Below are 21,843 nucleotides of genomic sequence, written 5' to 3' on the forward strand. Positions count from 1 at the left end.
CTGAAGTTTTCTTTACTGAGTACATTTCTTCACATTCTTCCACAAAGAAAGAATCATACAAGACAGAACAGCAGAAACTTTAACTTTACCTTCTTGTGATCTGATCTGAACTTTTCATTCTGGATTCAGGTTGAGGAGCTGCAGTTTGTCAGACATCAGCTGTGAGGTTCTGGTCTCAGCTCTCAAGTCCAACCCGTCTCATCTGACAGAACTGGTCCTGGATGGAAACATCCGCAGGATTCAGGAGTTCTTCATCTGTGTGGTTTTCTGGAGAGTCCAGAATGCAGACTGAAGACTCTGAGGTCAGACATGTTTTAGGTTTGATAAGATCAGATAATATGTGTAAAGGTTCTTCTGTGGTTTAGTTCAGTCACTAAGTCTGCAGATTTAACCCTATTGTTTCATTTATTTGTGACGAGTACTTTGAGCCTGGGTTGTACAGCAGTGCAGTGGTTAGCACTCTCACCTCACAGCAAGAAAGATTCAATTCAAACCCCAGCTGGTACCCTTCTGTGTGGACTTTGCATGTTTTCCTTAACAAAAACAAACATCTTTAGAAAGTTTCCTCACCAGTGAGGAAACAAAAATCTGCATTTAACACCCCCCCAAATGGAGTTGTACTAAATATCGATTTTTAATGACAGTTATTCACATTTATTGACAACTTTTGTCTCAGAACGATCCATGGAAATATAGTTTTACATTAAGCCAGTTTGCAGCCTAAACAAATTTGGGAATGACTGCTCCAAAGCATTTTATGTTTTGATCCACAGGCATGAAATACTTGTTCAGTAGGATTTCAGAAAACACACTTCCATTGTCACATTTTTATTATCTTCATGGTTGCATTTGTATTTTAAATTCAATTGTTTTTCTTTTTCATTTCAGATTGAGTTACTGCAGAGTGTCAGAGGTCAGTTGTGGTCCTCTTGGCTCAGCGTTTGAGTCCAACCCGTCTCATCTGACAGAACTGGTCCTGAGTGGAAACAACCTTCAGGATTCAGGAGTTCTTCATCTGTGTGGTTTTCTGAAGAGTCCTGACTGCAAACTGAAGACTCTGAGGTCAGACTTCATGTTCAGTTCTTGCTTGGATCACTCAAATAAAGATTTTTGACATCAAGCTTAACTCACTGAGAAAGCTAAATATATAAAAAAAATATATATAAAAACAGATACCAAACTACCAACAAAACCACACTGATATCATTTTTCTATAGCTCTTGTTTATACATACAGAGAAATTGTCTTCATTTATCAGTCTTTGATTTTAACTCTCCTACACCTACTAACATTCAATAGAATAGAAATGGGTTGGTGTGTCTTCACATGAAGGTGTTTTCTGATTTGCAGTCTGTCTTTGAAGCAAAGTTCCTTGGTTGTTTTTTTTGGAGAATGAGCTAAAAACTGATATGTAAATGAATTCATATTTTATGTTGGTTTGAAATTGTTTCTTTTCTCTTTTCTGTAAAATCAACTTTTTCTGTTACTGTAATAAACACCTTAAAATGGTAAGATCTCCATGGAAGTTTTTAGATTTCATCATTTTTTCTGGATTCAGGTTGAGGAACTGCAGTTTGTCTAAGAGCAGCTGTGAGGTTCTGGTCTCAGCTCTGAAGTCCAACCCGTCCCATCTGACAGAACTGGACCTGAGTGAGAACCATCTGTTAGATTCAGGACTTCTTCGACTGTGTGGTTTTCTGGAGAGTCCAGGCTGCAGATTAAAAATTCTCAGGTCAGAACATTTGTTCCTGCTGTAGATTTTATTTGTCTGATTTAATTTTTAACGAGACATAATTTGGTCAGTTTTTCTGTTTTACCATCTAGCTAACATTCTAATCACATTTTTAGGAAAATAAAATAGAACCAAAAAAGAGATTTGAGGAGAAACTTTATGTTCTATTTCTTTCACTCATAAAACTGTTCTGTACTCTTTAAACGAACAATAGAGCTGGATTGTGTTGATATTTACTACCATAAAGAGAAGACCACACCTCACACAGCTGAGAATGTTACTTCTTAACAGGGTTCTGATACAGTTACTTTTTAATATGTAAATAACTATAAGTTAATGCATTACATTTATTTTTTAAGTTAAGTCCCTTTACTACTTAAATGAGACCTCACCAAAGGCTTCTTAGTTTGTACATCGTAAGGATACATTTCTAGAACTCTACTTGTGTATCAGCTTCCAGCTGTAGGTATTTGTGCATCGGTTTTGAATTTTTGCCATAATTTCATTATATAATCATTTCATTTGTGCTGAAAAGATCATTCAAACGTTTTTTAACTAATGAAATAAAGGGTATATAATTTAAGTTTAGTTTAGTTATTTTTTTAAAATCCTGATCAATTGTTGCTGACATGATCAACTGTATTGGTGATATATGAGTGTATATGCATTGTTTTTTTTAAATTTAATCTTCATATAAAGTAGGCAAATGTCGTAAATATTTGTTTTAGTCGTATATCACGGTAGCTGTTTCAACAAAAAAAATACCATTGTTGAACTAATAAAGATGTACATTTCTCTTCAGGATAAAGAAATGCAGTTTGACTAATGTCAGCTGTGATGTTCTGGTCTCAGCTCTGATGTCCAACCCGTCCCATCTGACAGAACTAGACCTGATTGGAAATTTCCGGCTTGGTTCAGATGGTCAGCAGCTTGTGAATTTGGTGAAAAGACCAGACTACAAACTAGAAATTGTGAGGTCAGTAGATGTTTGAGTCCAGACTGAAACCTCTGCAGTTCTTTGTGATCTTCACTGATGCTTCACTGACACTGAAGATGAAGAAAAAAACCTCTTCATCATCTTTCTTTTCTACTCTGTAGGTTGAATTGAGAGTCTTAAATCAGGACATCACCTGTCAAAAGCCTGAAATATTTCTCAGGAAGAAGAAGATAAAGGATGATGAAGGAATCAGAGGATCTGATCAGCTGTTCTTTCAGCTACAACATTATGTTTTACACTCATTCATTTACAGTCTCAAAATGCAGTTGCGGATACTTATAACTTATTAACTTAATAGACTTCTATTAAAAGCAGAAAATCATAATTTATATATCTTATTGGTGTTCAGAGTTTTCTAATAACTAAAAGAATTCAATACTTAAAACTTTTACATTCAGCTTATGTGATGTTAATAATAATATTTATGTATTGTAGTATGATATTTGAAGTTTTTGTTCCGTGATAATTCTGATAAATAGATATTTGAATTCTTACACTTCAATCCTATTACTAATATAATTAAACAACATAATTTTATTGGTAGAACCCAACCAGAACACTAGAAGTATCACTATGAAATTATTGTAGTTAAGTTAATTGTTATGCTCATATAATTATAAATTATAAAATTTATTTCCATATTTTAACAGCAAAAAGATCATCATCATGCCTTTTTAAGTTCACTTTGATCACTGTTACAATGTTTATTGTTACAAATCCTGCAGAGCTCCAAGCTGCAAACTGCGTTCTATAAATAAGACAAAGAGAGGGGGGGGGGGGGGGCAGAGGACAGTCCTGTCTTGTGCCTCTTTGAAGGGGGAACTTGTTTCTTCATTTGTTCTAAGAGATGCACTTGGACTGTAATCTAGAATTTTAATGAATTTCTAAACTCAAATTTAAGCAAAACAGCAAAAAGAAACTTCCAGTTTACCCCGATAAATGCTCTTTCAGAATCTAATTAAATTATGATTTTCTGCTTTTAATAGAAGTCTATTAAGTTAATAAGTCTATCAGCATTTTCAGTTGAATGTCTTGAATGTCTGGAATTATCTTCTCTGGTCTCTTAGCGAGAGCATTACACATAATTTTTAGGTCTGCATTGATCTATTCAATTCAATTTAGTTTAATTTATGTAGCCCAATATTTACAACAATCGTCATCTCAGAGAGATGGGATGGTAGCTGGAGGGCAGGGTAGAGTTTTTCACTGACTTCAAAGAAAAAATAATATCAGCTAAGTTTATATTTGTTAGTAACAAATTATATTCTGTAATAAAAATAATAATTTTATTTAAAAAAAAAACCTTGCCAAGAACTCCAAGAATTCTTTTTAAAACTCTGCAGGGAAGCCATCCGGCCCCAGAGTTTTGCTGTTGGGCATCTGCAGACTCATGAAGTTCTGTCACTGAGACATGAATCTATGGCTGGAATTTGTTTTCTTCCTTTAGTTTGTTAAGAATTGACTTAATACTCTCTTCTGGTGGATCCATTTGTGAGGAGTATAGGTTCTTCTTTATTTCAACTGGATCATGAGTAATATTTCATGTTATTTTCCTAATCAAGGAGATTGTGATTTATTTCTGGTATTTTTTAATTGATTAGCTAAGAATTTACCTGATTTGTTTGCATCCTCAAATAAAAAAAATCTGTTTATTTGTTAGTAATATCATTTAATTCAAATTCAAAGGTACTCAGATCATCCAGGATATGTTTCTGTCCAGGAGCAGCATAAGCAGTGTCAAGATCTCTAATTTTGCGTTCTAATGCAGAAATAGTTGCTTTTCCCTTTTTCTTTTTATTAGGTGAGAAATAAATTATTTTACCTCCTATTACCAAACAAAGCTTTTTAAAATATGAAAAGCAGACTTCTATTGCACTTTCCACTCGTCCGGGTTTCTTTTGATCTGTTAAAACTTGTTTTCATTCTCTCTGTTACTCATTAAGTAATTTTTAATAAATTGTGTGAAACTCTTCTGCAGTTCTGTGTTTGATATTTTAAATTCCGGTCATGCAAGTATTTTCATGGAAGTAGTGAAACATGAAGGAGAAGTGTGCAGGAATGAGCACTGACTCGTTGATTTAAAATGCTTCTTTGCATAAATGTTGAGTTTAATGTCTGTGACATCTTTCAAAATAAAAGCTGTTCTATTTTAAAGTCTCATGTTCTAAACATGGAGACAATCAGAAAGTTTTGTCCTTTTTATGCAGCATTTTTTTTAACCCTTGTGCTATCCTATGCACTTTAACATTGGGAGTTGGGTCATCAAGACCCATTATACAGTGCTCTGAACCTTTTTTCTTCAATGATTTGTGATCTTCACTGGTGTCCATGGATTACATGAAATCTTTCCACCTTTATCCACCTTTGTCATGGTAGGGAGAACACGTCAGTGGAAGGGTGGGGTCATCTAAGATAACACAAGGGTTAAATCAAAAGGACAGTGTTTGTCTAGAGTGAGAGCTTCAAGTTTTTAAACCCCACACAGCCTAAGAGACCCAAGCTGCACAAACATCATGCAAAACAGTAGGGATGGCGCGTTTGACACGGACACTCCGGCGCGTGTTTCACCTTCATGAAACAGAGTGGTTCGGCACAATGTTTCAGGGCGTGTGTCAACTAGCGCAGATCATGCAGTTGATGACGTATGACGCGCCAAATGCATCATTTGGTCAAACCACGCTTCAGATGTTTCCTGACAAGTTCTGTTGTTTCCCCTGTATTGGAATCAGCGTCAGTTCATTGCACTTTACCGTGGCTCCTGGTAAAAAAGAAAGTACTGTGGCTCTGGATAGTTTCAACTCGTTTCTCCTAATAAGACAATTCACTATAAACGTTATAAGGAAAATACTTCTACCAATATATGATGGTGAGGCTTGATGTTGCAGTTGAGATAGCTCAGTGGAATAGTCCTGGTGTCTGCATCCAGAGATCCTGGGTTCAAGATCAGTATTTTACTTTTTTTTAGATTTGCTTTGCATTTATTTTCTTCATGTGATGTGTATTTTGCTGTGTCAAGCACTTCTCACAGAAAACGTAACTTGTTGTGTTGTTTTACGTTGTTTTTTCTTATCATCATTAACAACATTGTTTTTTTTAAACGTTTTTTCGTCATCATTTCCACGTTAAAGTGTTACAAGGAGCTTAGTTGAAACACCAGATGCCGCTATTCATTGTGGTTTCAAAGCCCTGAATGGTTGGTTCATTTTTCCTGCACAATTACATGAACTACTAAAAAAGCTTCATGGGGCTTCTATTCCCATCCCTACAAAACAGTGTTACGGGAAGTCAGGATGACCCAAATGCAGGAACAGAGCAGCAAGTGGAGAGAGGAGAAAGATTCAATCTTCCCAAGAAACCACTCAAAACATAAGCCAAGCAACCAAGAACATGGTGAACCAACAGAGACTGCACTGCAACACGGATTGTTGAAGCAGCTGAACTTATATAATACAACAACCAATTAACCTAAAATGCAGGCAGCTGTGCGCTCTCCAGGAATGACAGGAGAGGGGGCCGAGCCCTCCTGGGGCCTGTTTCAGAAAGGAGGTTCAACCAACTCTGAGGTTGAACTTGAACTCTGAGTTGGTCAATCGAGAGATTAACAACTCTGAGTTTTCTGTTTCAGAGAAGCTGATCGGAGTTAGGTCAATCAACTCTGAGTGGACTGATTCGGAGGTAAGCGTGCGCACCGCGACTATAAGAAGCCATTATCAATGGAGCGCAGATATCACGAGTCACCATGGCAACCGTGAAAAAAAGAGGTCTGCGTATTTTTCTCCAGCTGAACTTGACGTGCTGCTGCAGAGTTACAGTGAATATGAGCACATATTCCAGAAGAAAAGCAACACCGCTGCATCTGCAAAACAGAGACAGTTAGCGTGGAAAAACATAGCTGCTCAAGTTAATGCGTAAGTTTGCATTTAAATCATTGTTATAAAATATTGGCTGTAATAACTTTTTAAATAGCGTAAGGAGTGAAATAAAAAACGGGGATATTTAGGTGTACTTTTGTAGTGTTATTCCTGGTGTAATTGCATGAAATGCTGCATAGTGTACAGAACCAATCTGGGGGAAATGCATTTAACGTCGGTAATGTTTAGAGGACTTTTTTGTTGCAAACTTTGGTCAGTTTAATATTAATACATGCAATTGTGTTTTTAAAAGTGAACTTATGTCTACCCTTGTATTGATCAAGTGGTATAGGTTTATATGGGATTAAGAAAGTAAGCAGTGCTATTGAAAAATAAATTGTGTTTCCAAAAAGTAATTGTTACATTAATCTAATTAAATGTCCCTGATGTCATTTTCTTTTTTTTTTTTTTTTTTTTTTTTTTTTTTAACTTGTCCTGTCCAACAGCTAGGCAGGCAGATGAGAGCTGAGGGCCTCTTGTGTTGGACATATTTTACTTTAACAAGAGGGGTTGTTAATCTTCAGACAAACCAAAGGTGTGTCTGGATAAACCCCTTTTGTAATTGAGGCCAAACTTTATTAATTTCAACCATGTTTGAAAATTTCTTGTGTTGGACCGGACGGAAAAGGGAAGAAGGGAAGAAGAGAGGGATGTTAGAGAGGGGGGGGATGATAGTGAGAGGGGGGGTAAGACCATGAAGCAGCATAGAGCAGACAGGTTTACTGGTTGTTAATCATTACGGTAAGGTTAAAATGTAGTACAAAAAGGGCGGGGCCTGTCCACACACACACTGAAATGTTATCAACACACCTGCTAGCTGCAAAAATGTCCACATGTCGACATGTACACAAAACAGATAGTGTACACAAACGCATACCTATGCCTTTAAACCAACTAGTGTGAAATCTTTCATTCATTCAATCATGCAAACTATTAGTGCAAAGGTAAGCTAACACCTGTGCTCAGGTGAGTGTTTATGTTCTTCTAAAATGGATGGTGGAATGTGAAAAGAAGGAGGAGGAGCGCCCAGCCACCCCCACACCCAGACCCCCGCCGCAGCAGCAGCGGCAGCCGGAATCCCCCCAACGCCAGACGGGAACGGCAGGGAACAACCGCCCCCCGGGCGACAAAGACCGCCATCCAGGCCAGGGCCAGCAGGACCGCCACGAGGCCCCCAGAGCCAGAGAGCCGAGAGGCGCGGAGGGAAAGAGAGCGCAGCCCCAGCCCAACCAGGAAAGCAGCCCCCCCGCCGCGCCGGGAGAGCCAAACGCAGGGCCCCACCGGAGAAGGACACCCACAGCCCCAGACGAGCACCCCACCACCACCCAGGAGTTCCGGGCATCCCCCCGCCCCAACCCCAGGTACGAGCCAGGACCCCCCAAGGGAGACCCGCTCGGCGCTCCAGGCAGCCACCCAACCGGCCCACGGTTGGTCCAGGGAGGAGCAAGGCAGGGGCCCGCCGCCCCTGCCCAGGAGGGGGGAACCCCGGGGAAAAAAAAAGGGGCCCACAATGGTTGTTGTAAATATGGCCCGACCAGGCTCGGCCACTGTTGGAAGTTTGGCGGGGCCCAGCGCCCACCCCCCAGGGACACGAACACCCCCGGCTCAGGTGTAATGTGAACCCCCCCACTGCGCGAAGAGAGCACCGCCGGGCCCAGGAGACCGGCACCCAGGGGGCACGGCCGCCGTCGCCAAGGGGCCCGCACCCCCCACCAGGGAAGGGGTAGGGGACAGATGGACCCAGGTCCCACCTTCCTTGCAAAATGTGTGTGCGTGTATGTGTGTTTGAGAGGGTGTGTGTGCATGTGTGTGTGTTTATGTTGGAATGTATATATTGAAGGGGGAGGGGTGTGTGTACTAAGGGGGGTGCAGTTAAAATTGGCAAGTAGGGCACTAAGGGGACATCTCCTGATTACTCACAGTGATGTCCCCTCACCCTCCCCACCAAGGGGCCCTAAATGTCTAAGGTGCGGTTAAAATTGGTGGGTAGGGTGCTAGGAGGACATCTGCTGCTTGCTGGCAGTGATGTCCAAGCACCCCCCCTATCAAGGACCCTACATATCTAAGGTGCAAATAAAACCGAAAGAGGGGGGGCCCACTCCATACGGCAACCATAGGAGGGGGGCCACTGCCAAGTAGCTCCCCCCCAAGGCGCATCGCAGGCTAGACCCCCCACCCCCTCACCCTAATATGAGGTTATATGAGGAAGGGGGTAAGTTGGGGACAGCTGATAGACTGTCCCCCGGTGGTCAAACAGCTGTCCCCCCGGCCCCCCCAAGCAAAGGGGCCAGGCCCACCCAGCCCAGGGGCCCCACCCCCGGAGGCGCCGACACCCCAGGCCCGGCACCACCCACCCCACACAGAGAGAGAGGAGCCAGAAAGCGTCGCCCCCCCGGGGCAAGCCCAGGCCCCCACCCCCAAACGCCGGCCCTAGAAGAGCTCTGGTCAGGCCTTGACGGGACCGAGGCAGCCAACCGGCCGGGGCAACCACCGATTGCCTCAGCGGAGACCCCGACCGGTCAGCCCCCCCAGAACGCCCCCCCACAGAACAGGGCCGACAAGCCCCCCACCCCACCCCACCCCAGACACCGCAGCCAGGCGGATGTCACCCAGAACGACCGGGGGCCCCGAGAGGGTTGTTCCGTCCCGTCCCAGAGCCAGGGAGGGGCCGATCCCAGCCCCAGGTGCAGATGGGCAGCCCGTCCAGCGCCGCTGCCCCCCCCCCCCCCCCCCCCCGAGGAGGGCCCCCCGCCAACCCTCCCCAGCACAGGCAAAGGGAGACCAAGCCAGACCACCACCCCACCCCCCCACCACGCGCCCCCACACCCAAGCCCAGAAGACCCCGCAGCGCCCCACCCAGGCACCGGACCCGACCCCCGACCAACGGAGCCCCCACCGCCCCCGCCAGGCACCGGAGGCCCCGACCCCCACCCCAAACCACTTCAGAAGGGCAAGGAGCAGCGACGACCAAGCCCCCCACCCCCTAAGTCATGGAGTCAGCCACAGGGGACCAGAGAGACCGAATTCTTTCAAAGTTACTTGAACTTTGGGCTGACATTTTTTCCAAGCTGATATGATCAAACAGCAGATTTCTGTGTTGACTTATGTTTATATTTTTCTTGTTTTTCCAATTTATTAAAATAGTTTTTTTGGCAATACAGAGAGTTATGAAAATGATAGATGCTAATCCTTCTTCTATATCGATGGCACTCATGTCACCAAGCACACAAAGTGACGGTGAAGCCGTGATTGAAACCTTAAGCCAGACTGATAAATTGGCACATACCTGCTGCCAGAGAGCCTGGACCGGTGCGCAGAACCACATTGCGTGCATGTAGCTGTCAGGTAGATTACTATCACAGTGCTCGCAAATGTCTGAGTTACTGAGACCCATCTTGAACATCCTCTGTCCAGTGTAGTAAATTCTGTGAAGAGTTTTGAATTGGATTAACTGCAGATTTGGACTTTTTGTCAGTTTAAAGGTGTTTAAACATAGTTCTGACCAGAAGCTTTCATCTGTGCTGATGCTCAAATCTGCATCCCATTTTGTTGTTGGAAGGGCAATATTGTTATCTAAATTACATAAAAGTTTGTATATTTTGGAGAGAGTTCTATTCATTGAAAAATTAATCAGAGTGGTAACTACATCTGGTAGCTTTAAATCGTCGTCTTTATATTTATACTTTTTAGTAATACTTGATTTAAGTTGCTGACATTCCAAGAAGTTATTTATTCCATGTTTGTCTTGAAGTTCCTGGGGAGTTATGAATCTTCTATCAATAATTACGTGCTCTAGTTGATTTATGCCCCCTGATTGCCAAGCTGGGAAGTGAATCATATTTTTGTTTATAAGGATGTCCGGGTTGTTCCAGATGGGTGTCATTTTGCACGGTTGAATTGATGATTTTGATATTTTGAGAAATTCCCACCAGGCTGTTAAAGTGGCATTTATATTAATAGTTTTGAAACAATCCTGTTTTTAACTGTTTGGCTAATAAATGGTAGCTGTGAAAGGTTGATCTTTCCACATAACGCCTGTTCCAAGTCTAACCATGAGTTGGTTTCTGGATTATTTTTTAACCATTTTAAGATATATTGTAATCTATTTGCAAGAAAGTATTTGTGGAAATTAGGTAATTCTAATCCTCCACAGCTTTTTGCAGATTTTAAAGTTTTTAGACTAATTCTTGCAGGTTTATTGTTCCATAGAAAGCTTGATATGGATGATTCTAATGTTTTGAACCATTTTAATGGCGGTTGTGTGGGAATCATTGAGAAGAGATAATTAACTTTGGGTAAGATTTTCATTTTTACCGTGGCTACCTTGCCCATAAGGGACAGAGGCAGGTTGGTCCAGCGTGTTAGGTCGTCCTGTATGCTTTTCAGTAATGGGGTGTGGTTTAGCTGCACCAGTTCTGAAAGTTTTGGGGAAAAGTAGATACCCAGATATTTGATATTTCCTGTTTTAACTGGAATTGTGAGTCTTTGTTCCATATTCCTGTTGAGTGGTAGTAAAACAGACTTATTCCAAATAAGGGAATAGTCTGATATGGAGGAGAATTCATTTATGATCATTGCTGTTTCATTTACAGAATGTAAATTCCTTAAAAACAGTAATATGTCATCCGCATAAAGACTAATTTTATGATGGCTGTGTTTGGTTTTTATTCCTATAATGCTCTCATTCTGTCTTATTGCTGCAGCTAAAGGCTCAATGAATATAGCAAAAAGAGAAGGAGAGAGTGGGCAACCCTGTCTGGTTCCTCTTCCAAGAAAAAACCTGTTTGAAGTCTGTTTATTAGTTCTAACTGATGCATTGGGGTTGTGATATAATATTTTGATCCAATTGATGAATGCTTCTCCAAAACCAAACTTATGGAGGGCAGCAATAAGGATATTCCAATTTACTCTGTCAAAAGCTTTTTCAGCATCCAGCGATAGTACCGTCATTTCCTGGTTTTCAATGGTGGCAAAGTCTATTATGTTAACGAGTCTACGGACATTATCATCCGAGTGTCTACCTTTGATGAATCCAGTTTGGTCGAAGTGAATTATGTGAGGAGTGATTTTTTCTATTCTCTGTGCTAGTGCTTTGCAGATAATTTTTACATCTGCATTGATTAAAGAAATAGGGCGATAGCTTGAAGGACTAGTGGGATCTTTGTCTGGTTTTAGAAGAAGGATTATGTTGGCTGAGTTCATGTTAGGTGGCATTGATTGGCTCTCGTTAATAGATGTGACCGTTTTATAAAATGTTGGTGCCAGTTGTTCCCAGAATTCCTTATAAAACTCAGCAGGAAACATTTACATTATTAAGAAATGAGTCAATACTTTGCTCTGACGGATTGATCTGTGGTGTGTACAAGTTTTTATAAAAGTTTTCAAATGCGTTATTAATTTTGACCGGGTCATGAGTGACATTTCCTGTTTGGTCCGTAATAGAGGTGATTGTTGATTTTTCTCTATTAATTTTTAACTGATTAGCCAGAAATTTGCCAGATTTATTAGAGTTTTCAAATCTTTGTAGTCGTAGCCTTTGTATTTGAAATTGTGTTTGTTTATTAATGATGTCATTTAACTGCAGCTTTAAATTTTTCAGATCTCCCAGAATGTGTTCCTGTGCAGAAGCAGCATAAGCAGTCTCCAGGGTTTTGATTTTATTTTCTAATTCTAATAAATCTGCTTTCTCTTTGCGTTTTTTATGCGTTGAATAAGAAATGATTTTCCCTCTCATGACTGCTTTTGCTGTTTCCCAAAGAAGGCATGGCGAGATGTCTCGAGTGTTGTTGAAGTCTAAGAAGGTTGCCCACTCTTTTTTAAAGAATTCAAGAAATTCCTGGTCCTTTAACAGCGACGTATTAAACCTCCAGGTTGTACCTGAGGGTGTGGATATTTCCCTAGAAATAATTACAAGAGACTGGTGCATGATCACTGATAATAATTGGATGGATATTGGAGCTTTGAATATTTTTTAAAAGAGAGTTACTGATTAATAAATAGTCTAAACGGGAGTGTGAGTGGTGAACTGGAAAGAAGAAGGTGAACCCCCTAGTGTTTGGATGACATGAGCGCCAAGCGTCGCAGAGACCCAGATCATTCATGTACTGCTTTAGAATACTTGCAGATCGCCATGTGCGCTGGTTTGCTGCTGTGCTGAGTCTGTCAAGTTCAGGGTCCAAAACAAGGTTGACGTCACCTCCTATAATGATTGTGGAGTCAGAGTGAACTGAGAGTGAGGTGAAGAATCTGTGAAAGAAGGAAGAGTCGTCAAAATTAGGGCCGTAAACACTCGCTATACAAAAGTCCTTATTCTGAATGGATATATTAATGATTACAAATCTGCCTTCTGGGTCAGTAACTGTGTCCTTATGAGTAAAATTAAGATTTTTATTAATTAAAACAGCAACTCCTCGTTGTTTGGAGTTGTAACTGGCAGAATATATAACTGGAAATTGTAAGCAGCACATAAGGTGATTCAAAGAATTCGATAAATGGGTCTCCTGCAGTAGAGCTATATCTGCTTTTAGACCATCCAGGTGATTTAACACTTTCATTCTCTTTGGCTCAGAGCCAAGTCCACGCACATTCCAGCTAACGATGTTAAGACTGTTCATAGCTGCTCTGACTGAAAAGGTGTAAAGCTAAATGATGCGTGTGTGCCAGTCCGTGTGCGCGTGCCCGCACTGAGAAACGCTGTGCATGTGTGCGCGTGAACGTTTTCTGGCTATGTGAGCTGCGTGTCGCGTGCGTCCTGATGTCATTTTCATGTAGATGCAATCCTGCAGGAATTAAAAGAACATGGCAGCAGCTAAAAATGAAGTATAAAAACATAATTCAATCAGGTCAAATTTGAGCATGTCATGGATGAAGGCTTTGTTGACAATATTTGACATATGAAACATCTACATAGCAATACATATCTAATGTTGTTTTCATTGTACATATGTAATTGACTGCAATGAAAAACGGTAACGCTCAAACAAAAACGTATGGGGAAATGACAAAAAATTGAGTCTAGGTCTCAAAATCCTCGCACGACGTAAATGTAATTCTCTACGAATTAATGCAGCCTCCTCGTCTATTGGGTCCTCCAAAAAAGGACAAGCCATTCTTGTCACTTAGACCGTCTCTGTGTGACGGAAATGTGGGCAATGAAGGTTAAAGCGAAAAATACCGCTTCGTCTTTAAAAAGAGGAGGGGACCGGCAGAAACCTTGAGTTTATAGGTTAAAACCTGCTCCCGACCAGGTTAGGTTCACAGCATAAGTAACCATGGACATAGACTCCGAGTATAAGTTACCTCTCTTTCAGAAACGGGTTTGACTTACTCTGTTTACTCTGGTTTAACAAACCTCCCATTCTGAAACGGAAAACCCAGGGTTTCCCTGATTTCAGGGTTAACGCACTCAGAGTTTACACTTAACCACGAAAAATACACAGCTTTTGTTTACGAGGAAATTGCAAATAATGGGATATTTGCAACTTTGAGATGTTAGATCATTGATTTAAAACTGGAAATATTTGAGGCACTGACAATTATTTGTTTAAACTTAGAAAAAAAACTGTTATGCAAAATTTAATTTAATAAAGATTTTGTGTCTGATTTCGAAACATGCATCTCATTCAAAACTGTAGGAGCTGATAAAATGATCTGTTTGGTTTTTTAGTTTTTGTGTGATTGTCTTTGCTGAATAAAGTTGAGTTTTGTTTGATTATTTGGTGAATATTTTTGAAATGTTAAAACACAAAAAGGGACAAAAATCAAAGAAGAAAACTTGTAAATAAAAAGGCTTGTAATGTGAGGTGGGACGTCTCCTGTGATTTGCAGGGCTGCAGTTCAAACACTAGATGGTAGCAACAGAAAAGATAAAAACAGGAAGAGGAAAGTGACACACTGGGTTTTTAAATGGAAAGGATTTTGGACTAGAATGTTAAAACCTCAGAACAAATGGAGGGTTTTTAAACCTAAAACTGAGATAAAAGAGTCCATAAACTCATAAATGGACATAAAAACCTCCAGGTTGTTTACTTGTTGAAAACAAGTTAACAACCTGGAGGTTTTTAAACCCCTCCCCCCAGCATCCGGGGGGGGAGGGGTTTTTAAACCCCTCCCCCCCGGATGACATAAAGGTCAAAGTTTGGTTCCTGTTCCCGCCCCTTCCACTGATCTGACACACACTGGATGGGTCTAATGACTGGGCTGCACAGAGCAGGAGCAGACAGAGCCTCTGGAAATCAGCCTCCAAAGGTGAACTGAAGTTTGTTTTTCCATCTTTGACACACCTGAGTTTCTGGTTTACAGGAAATGAAACGACGGCGTTCCCAGTGAAGACGAGAAGTGGCGCAGAAAGAAAATATGATGGCCTCTGTCAAAATCTCCTGTTCTGTCTGTCTGGATCTACTGAAGGAACCAGTGACTGTTCCTTGTGGACACAGCTACTGCATGAGCTGCATTGAGACCTACTGGGACGGAGATGATCAGAGGGGAAACCACAGCTGTCCTCAGTGCAGGAAGACCTTCTTTCCCAGGCCGGTTCTGGAGAAAAACATCATGTTAGCAGAGTTAGTGGAGGAGCTGAAGAGGATTGAACTCAGATCTGATCTCTGCTACGCTGGACCTGAAGACGTGTCCTGTGACGGCTGCTCTGGAATGAAGATGAAAGCCGCCAAGTCCTGTCTGGACTGTCTGGCTTCTTACTGTGAGGAACATCTCCAACCTCACTCTGTTGCTCCAGCGTTACAGAAACACAAGCTGGTCGACCCCTCCAGGAATCTACAGCAGAACATCTGCTCTATTCATGATGAGGTGATGAAGATCTACTGTCGTACTGATCAGCAGAACATCTGTTATCTCTGTCTGATGGACGAACACAATGGTCATGAGACGGTTTCAGCAGCTACAGAAAGAACTGATAAGGAGAAGAAGCTCCAGGAGACTCGACAACAAATCCAGCAGAAGATCAAGTACAGAGAGAAAGACATGAGGCTGTTCCAGCAGGAGGTGGAGGACATCAACACTGCTGCTGACAAAGCAGTTGAGAACAGTGAGAAGATTTTCTCTGAGATGATTCGTCTCCTCCAGAAAAGAAACTCTGAGGTGAAGCAGCAGATCAGATCCCAGCAGGAGGACGAAGTGAGTCGAGTCCTGGATCTTCAGGAGAAGCTGGAGCAGGAGATCAGAGATCTGAAGAGCAAAGACAGAGAGATGGAGCAGCTCTCTCACACAGAGGACCACAGCCAGTGCCTGCAGAGATACCCCTCACTGTCTGCACTCAGTGAGTCCACACACTCATCCAGCTTCCACCTTCGTTCTTTGAGGTACTTTGAGGAGGTGACAGCAGCTGTGGCAGACACCAGAGACAAACTACAGGAGCTCGTGAGGGACAAACGAGCAAACATCTCAAAGAAAAACTTCTTCAGTTTCATTCTCATCTTTTTGATCATCAGTTTGATTTTAAATACATTTCTGATGCAGAGAAAGGCAGAACCATCAGAACCGTCAGAACCATCCAAACCATCAGAACCGTCAGAACCGTCAGAACCGTCAGAACCGTCAGAACCGACAGAATCAAAGACCAGGAACGACTTCTTGGAGTATTCAGGAGAACTCACATTGGATCCAAACACAGCACACCCCTTTCTGAAACTGTCTGCAGCAAACAGAAAAGCAACATTCACATTCCATAGGATTGACTACCACAGCCATCCGGACCGGTTCACTTCCTGGATTCAGGTTCTGAGCAGAGAAAGTATGAGCGGGCGCCATTACTGGGAGGTGGAGTGGACCGGAGGAGCGGTTTACGTTGCAGTCGCATACAAGATCATCCAAAAATCGCAGTTTGGAAGTGATGACAAATCCTGGGCCTTGTACTGCGATAAAAACAGCTACATCTTGTGCCACAAAGACGTGGAGACCCGTTTAAAGGATCCGAGGTCCTCTAGGGTGGGAGTGTACCTGGACCACGGAGCAGGTGTTCTGGAGTTCTACAGTCTATCAGCTGAAACCATGACTCTGCTCCAGAGAGTCCAGACCACCTTCACTCAGCCGCTCCACGCCGCTCTGAGCTTCGACGAAGACTTCCTGGAGACGGGAAGAAACTCGGCGGAGTTCATTCAGCTGAAATGAACACTGTAACATTTTCCTATCAAGACAGTTCGGTAGTCGTAACACGTTGGGTAATAGTTATTGATAATAATAATATTGGAAGACATGCAGCCTGCACTTGGAGTCTTTTTTCATAAACTTTAGACCATTCTATTCTCTGTGGGAGTTTTCCTCGTTAGTGCTGGTCGGTGTTTACATTCCACCACAGGCGTGCGTAACGGAGGCGTTACAGCAACTCGCTGCCTAGATCACAGAGGTTGAAAGAAACCACCCTGACTCTCTGGTGATTATACTCAGGGATTTCAACAGAGCAAACCTCAAGGTCGAAATACCCAAATACAAACAGCACGTGACTTGTCCCACTAGAGGCTCAAACATTTTGGACCACTGCTACACAGCAATAAAGGACGCATATCACTCTGTTTCCCGCGCTGCCCTGGGACTTTCTGATCACTGCCTAGTCTATCTCATCCCAACCTATAGGCAAAAGCTGAAATCAGCTAAGCCCATAGTGAAGACTGTGAAGAGATGGTCGGATGAGTCAAAGATGCGTCTGGAGCGTCTTCGAGGCTGCTGCCTCAGACCTGGACGAACTCACTGACACTGTCACATCCTACATCAGTTTCTGTGAGGACATGTGTGTGGAGACTAAAACCTTCTGCACATACAACAACAAACCATGGTTTACTGCTAAATTGAGGCAGCTACGTCAGGACAAAGAAGAGGCCTACAGGAGTGGAGATCGGGACCGGTATAAGCAGGCTAGAAACAAGCTAACAAAGGAGATCAAGGCTGCAAAGAGGTCCTTCACTGCAAAGCTGACAGACCAGCTTTCTGCCAACGACTCCTCTGCAGTTTGGAAAGGCCTGCAGACCATCACCAACTACCGGAGACCACCCCCCCGCCCCTCAGACAGTTACCACCTGGCTGAGGAGCTTAACGACCTCTACTCAAGGTTTGAAAGAACATCACCTTCCCCCTCAGCCACCATTTCTATCACACAGGATCTACCTGCAATCCCAACCTCCTCCACACCTGCCCCCTCATCCGCACTGATGATCTGTGAAAGAGATGTGCGTCAACAGTTCCAGAAGCAGAAGATCAAGAAGGCTCCAGGACCGGATGGAGTCTCTCCCTCCTGCCTGAAAGTCTGTGCTGACCAGCTAGCTCCCATCTTCACCAGGATCTTCAACAGCTCCCTGGAGATGTGTGTGGTCCCTGCTTGTCTCAAACTTTCCACCATCATTTCAGTCCCCAAGAAGTCCCCAGTCACAGGACTAAATGACTACAGACCAGTCGCCCTGACCTCAGTTGTCATGAAATCCTTTGAACGACTGGTGCTGAACCACCTGAAGGTCATCACAAAGCCTCTGCTAGACCCCCTGCAGTTTGCCTACAGAGCAAACAGGTCAGGGGACGACGCAGTCAACATCGCTCTCCACTACATCCTGCACCACCTGGACTCTGCAGACACCTACGCACGGGTTCCATTTGTGGACTTTAGCTCTGCATTTAACACCATCGTCCCAGAGCTCCTCCACCACAAGCTGTCCCAGCTCGCCGTGCCTCTCCCCACCTGTCAGTGGATCCCCAGTTTCCTCACCGACAGGACCGCTTCACATCCAGCACCCAGATCCTGAACACTGGCGCCCCCCAGGGATGTGTTCTCTCCCCTCTGCTTTTCTCCCTTTACACAAATGACTGCAGATCAGGAGCCCCCTCTGTGAAACTCTTGAAGTTTGCAGACGACACCACAGTCATTGGGCTCATCCGGGACGGTGATGAGACTGCATATAGAGGAGAAGTGGAGCAGCTAGTCCTCTGGAGCAGCCAGAACCACCTGGAGCTGAACCCACTTAAAACATTGGAGATGACAGTGGACTTCAGGAGGAACCCCCCCTACCACCCCCGCCCCCACCCCCCCCCACTCACAATTCTCAACAGCACTGTCCCCTCAACAGACTCACACAGGTTCCTGGGGTCCACCATCTCACAGGACCTTAAGTGGACTGATAACATTGACTTGGTCCGGAAAAAGGCTCAGCAGAGGTTGTTCTTCCTGCGAAAACTCAAGAAGTTCAGCCTGCTTCAGGAGCTGCTGATCATCTCCTACACGGCAATAATCCAGTCTGTCCTGACCACATCCATCACGGTCTGGTTTGGTTCAGCTACCAGACACGACAGGAACAGACTACAGAGAATAGTCAGATCTGCTGAGAGGATTATTGGTTCCAGCCTTCCCCCCATTCAGGACCTGTACCGATCCAGAGCCAGGAAGCGGGCTGGCATGATCGTAAAAGACCCCTCTCATCCTGGACACTGCCTTTTCAGCCTCCTCCCGTCAGGGCGGCGCTTCAGGACAATGTGCACCTAAACCACTCGCCACAAAGACAGCTACTTCCCCCGAGCTGTCACTCTGATGAAATCCTGACTCCGGACCACTCAGGGACACTGTACAACCACAAACTGTCAAACTGGAATTACTGCTGCTGCATTTTTGACTTTTTATTCTATTTTATTTCTTATTTAGTTATGTTTATTTATTCATACAGCTACCTTCTATCTACCTTTTTTTTATTATTTATCCTTTTGTTTGTCTTACCCCTCACACTTTCTATGCCTTGCTAGTTTGCACAAGAGCACAAGTAACTGAAGACAAATTCCCTGTACATGCGCTGTACTTGGCAAATGAAGTGATTCTGATTCTGGGGACAAAGGAGCAAACACCTCCCTGGCTGAGTCTAAAATGGACGTGCTATCACCAAAAGAAGAACCAAAGACAAAGGAGGACTTCTTAAAAATTTCAAAAAGAAGTCAGACTGGATCCAAACACCGCACACAGGCATCTGGTTCTATCTGAGGAGAACAGAAATGTATCAGAAATGAGTGATGATCAGTCTTATCCTGATCATCCAGACAGATTTACCTACTGGCCTCAGGTTCTGAGCACAGAAAGCCTGACTGGACGCTGTTACTGGGAGGTGGAGTGGAACGAAGGAGAGCTGTGGGTCGCAGTTGCGTACAAGAACATCAGCAGAACAGGACATTCAACAGACTCTATGTTTGGGTTCAATGACAAATCATGGTCACTTCACTGTGCTTCCTACGGCAGGTACACTTTTTCTCATGGGAATATTCGAACCCGCCTCTTGAGTCCTAGTTCCACCAGGATGGGAGTGTACCTGGACCACGGAGCAGGTGTTCTGGCCTTCTACAGTGTCTCTGAAACCATGACCCTGCTCCACAGAATCCAGACCACCTTCACTCAGCCGCTCCATGCCGGACTCCTGTTTTGTGAAAATAGCAACATGTACTGCCGCCCTACAGCAACGTTTAAAAAATTGAAATAGACGGAGATCCTTTAAGGAAGAACTTGAACAAATATCTGCATGTTTTATTTTTGTTCAGAACTGGTTGTTAGAGTTATATAATTATCATTTGCTTGCATACTATAATCTCCATAATATGTTTGTCTCATTTCTATCTTTCAGTAAGAAAACAATGACTTGAAAAGTTCTGATTATACAAGAATATGATTTTCCTATTGTTTCTGATTAAATGACCCACATTCATGTCTGTAACCTTCAGTTTTCAATAAAAGAAGGCTTCATGCACTAGAATGGCAGAACTCCTCTGTGACAGTTCGCGCTGTGACAGACTGATTCTCCTTCTGCAGAAGTCTAGCAAAAGTTCTCATCTCTTGTGTGGTTCTTCTCTTTATTAAGGAAAAAGTCAGAACCCTGACAAAGGTGTTTGTATCATTTCTTCACAGCACAAATGTCAAAGTCTTTTGGTGGACATTTGGACTTGTTTTGTTGATGTTTGCATTCCTGTGTTTGATCAATAATGGAGGTCGTCAATCCTTCTGGGCACTTTTAATCACCTTGAATAACTACATTTACTTTAAAGGGTTTGTCTGAACAAATGTGACACATGCACAGACTGCCATGATCATTCAGTACATGACCGTATTTGATAGTCCACAGGATATTTAGAGTAAACCTACCGGTTTGGTTGACTTCAATGCGATAAACTGCTTCCATGACAACATAATCAAGTCATCTGCAAAAATGATGATAAAATTCCAGAGACACAAAAAAAGTCTATGTTCTTTGGCGGCACCCGACATTTAGGTGATAACGAGTAACTGTAAAAACATTTAAAAAAAAAGGACATCTCTTTCAAGAGTTCTCCCCTGAAATACCCAGATCCTGTGATGATACCAACCATCCTCTACTCTTTGTGTAGAAAGACTTGACCAAAAGACCTACTAATCCTGGATCTTTACAAGCGATACCAAAATAAAAGACCAAATTCCTACTGCAAATTCAGAATAAAAAACTAGTCTGTGTTGTTTACAGTCAGACGAGATTATTTTTCCTCTTGAACTTAAGGTCCTGGCACTTCTCATGTACCTCTGCATAAATGTAATCCATTGAGGCTGAGGAGTCAAGCATCCTTAAAACTGGAATGCAAATTTGACACGACATGGGGGACCCCTATGCCTGCTCAGAGACACCACACCTTTGTGTACAGGAGATTCCAAAGACTTGTCAGCAAAGATAGTCCAAGAACATCAAATCCTTGTTTGAGTCTGTGGCTTGGTCAACGCAGGGCTATCCACCTTCATGGGTGACCTCAGCTCCGCTGACGGGTCGATGAGATTTTCCAGCAGAAAATAAGTTGACGGAAAAACAAGGAAGAAGATCCTTCAGGATCCTCCAAAGTAAATGCAAACATTGAATGGGTTGAATGAAGGAGTCATGAAATATGGGGGGAGGAGTCCATCTTGAAAAAAAACATCAGACTTTCAAGCTGCTTACCAACTTTAGACCACAAATCTTTGGCACATCTACCCGCAGGAGTGTGAACATGACTTGTCTCTGCAAACAAGTCTTCTGGATCACGGAGAAGCTTTCGGTTTTATTTGCACCTTAGACATGTAGGGTCCTTGGTAGGGGGGGTGCTTGGACATCACTGCCAGCAAGCAGCAGATGTCCTCCTGGCACCCTACCCGCCAATTTTAACTGCACCTTAGACATTTAGGGCCCCTTGGTGGGGAGGGTGAGGGGACATCACTGTGAGTAATCAGGAGATGT

The 21,843-nt window shown here is 43.0% G+C and overlaps 1 protein-coding gene and 1 pseudogene across 2 annotated transcripts in view; both read left to right on the plus strand.

Moving 5' to 3' along the window:
- Window positions 1-21,843, plus strand: part of LOC101155640 (NACHT, LRR and PYD domains-containing protein 12-like) — a 74,515-nt gene that overhangs the window by 7,815 nt on the left and 44,857 nt on the right. The gene's annotated exons all lie outside the window — the stretch shown is intronic.
- LOC101155387 lies at window positions 14,999-20,306 on the plus strand (annotated as a pseudogene).

The sequence above is a fragment of the Oryzias latipes genome, chromosome 18, assembly GCF_002234675.1.
Source record: "Oryzias latipes chromosome 18, ASM223467v1".
Classification (NCBI taxonomy): domain Eukaryota; kingdom Metazoa; phylum Chordata; class Actinopteri; order Beloniformes; family Adrianichthyidae; genus Oryzias; species Oryzias latipes.